The sequence below is a fragment of the Blennius ocellaris genome, assembly GCF_963422515.1.
Source record: "Blennius ocellaris genome assembly, chromosome: 2".
Classification (NCBI taxonomy): domain Eukaryota; kingdom Metazoa; phylum Chordata; class Actinopteri; order Blenniiformes; family Blenniidae; genus Blennius; species Blennius ocellaris.
Genome location: NC_137651.1, coordinates 13,905,640 through 13,907,859, shown reverse-complemented (window position 1 = coordinate 13,907,859; position 2,220 = coordinate 13,905,640).

The following is a 2,220-nucleotide window of genomic DNA, read 5'->3' as shown; positions in this document are numbered from 1 at the left end:
CAAGAACCGCTGCTGTAACGTGTTGGGAATACCTGCTTCAGGGGAGATTATCTCTTCTGGCTGAATTCAAGTCGCCATCTAACCTAATTAGAAAGATTTTGGATGGTGGGGGGTAGCTAAAGTACTGAGAAGTACAGAGAGTACAAGCAAATCACACAGAGGTTTCTAACCTGTCAAACCCGACCATGACGCCCCATTAGCGTGTGTGTGTGTGTCTGTGTGTGTGTGTGTGTGTCTGTCTGTCACATTCATAAATTTCATAGGGCTCCAACGATGGCAAAATATTATCGATGTCCATAAAACAATGTACAATGGACTAAATTCTGTTGCATGAGTGAGAGAAGCAGATCAATTAAAGCTGTACCGCCATCGTGAGTGTAACCTCCAGGAAAGCTAAAAGAAAACTCCAAAGAAAGCTTGAGGACATAAATGGTAAATGGTAAATGGTCTAGATTTATATAGCGCCTTCTAACCACACTGAGTGCAGTCCCAAAGCGCTTCACATATCAGTCATTCACCCATTCACGCTCACATTCACACACCAATGGGACAGAGCTGCCATGCAAGGCGCTAGTCGACCACTGGGAGCAATTTAGGGTTCAGTGTCTTGCCCAAGGACACTTCGACACATAGACCAGTGTAGACTGGGATCGAACCTCCGACCTCTCACTCCGAAAGACGACCACTCTACCACCTGAGCCACGGTCGCCCCAATAACTACAATATGTATGTATGGAGTGCAGAAAGTGTGTGTGATATATGTCGGTGTAGTGGTAAACGCTCTCGTGGGAGCTGCGTGTTTTTTCTGCACGTGTGCATTTTTCTTCAGGTCCTTTGGTCTCCAAAAAAACTAGATATGAGGCGTGTGTGACTATCTGCTTTGACCAACATCCAGGATGTGCTTCACCTTCACAAATACACAGTTTGGTTGGACTGGAGCTGCTTTGAGCTTTAATATTGAAGCTTACAAGATGGATGGGTTCAAGTTACTCCAAGAATGATGACATAGAATTCCATATTTAGTAGATATTTCCTCATTTTATGTGAGGTAATGCATTTAACTTTGTGTGTCAAGTGTTCAGATTTGTCTCACTGAATTTTAATCAACAATCCATTTTTTTTTTCTATGTCCCGTCTCTCGGTATAACATGCCCTCTTTTCTGGATGAGCTTCACTGCTCTCTCGCTCTTTTTCTGGCCGTGTAGAGCCACTACTCCCTTGTGTCTTTGCGACAGCAGAGTGTGCTGAGGACAAACCTGCTGCCTGCCTGAGCCTATGTACAGGTGGGGAGCTTCAGTGGGAGTTTTTTTTTTTTTTTTTTTAAGGATTTAAAAACTAAAGGCAAACCAAACAAACTACTGCAATTTAGCTTATCCCTACATTTCTTTGGGTTTCTAATTACACATTGCCGATTCAATACCTGATTTGAACTGCCACCATCTTCATTAAAATGTTTTAAATGTGTCTGGAAGCTGAAACTTATTCACAGTTCTCCATGCGGATCACAACCAGCCTTTTTCTCCACTGCATTAAAAACACACACACATACAAAAAAAACAACAACAAAAAAGCCCATGGGCAATAGGGAGCAGTATTTCAGAACAAAGACAGATTTACCTCCAGTTTACACTGAAGCACTTAACAGGCTCGAGAAAATATCTACGTAATCTAGAAAGGAAACCTGCCGTTCTTTGCAGATATCCCCTTACTCTTGCAACAGACAGTGTCACACAGCCTTGGTGGGTGTGCAGGGCAGTATTTGTGTGTTTTTTGTTTGTTTTGTGTTTTCAAAACCAGGCCCTTGCTTCTTCCCTTCATGGCTTGTTGTGTTCCGCAAGGATGATTTGTAAGACATTTAATTATTGAAATGCGATTAATGCAGCATTTGAGGGAGTCGACACAACACACACATGCACACAGTCAAACAAACACACCATGGGCAGGCACGGGGAATAAACGGTAGGATATCAGCAGATTACCGTGTGATGCAGATGCATATGGGATTGAGATTAGGATTTAAAAGGACGCTCTGTTTCACTGAATGTGGAACTGCAACTATGGGCCTAAATGAGGATTTAAAAAGGCATTATCTTTAAGGGAGAGATTAACAGATGAGGCATGGACTGAGAGAATGAGACAAGAGAGAAACAGTGATTTATGTAATTTGTCTGGTATTTGAAATAATGCAATAGCTTTCTAATTGCAAAGGTATATCTGTGT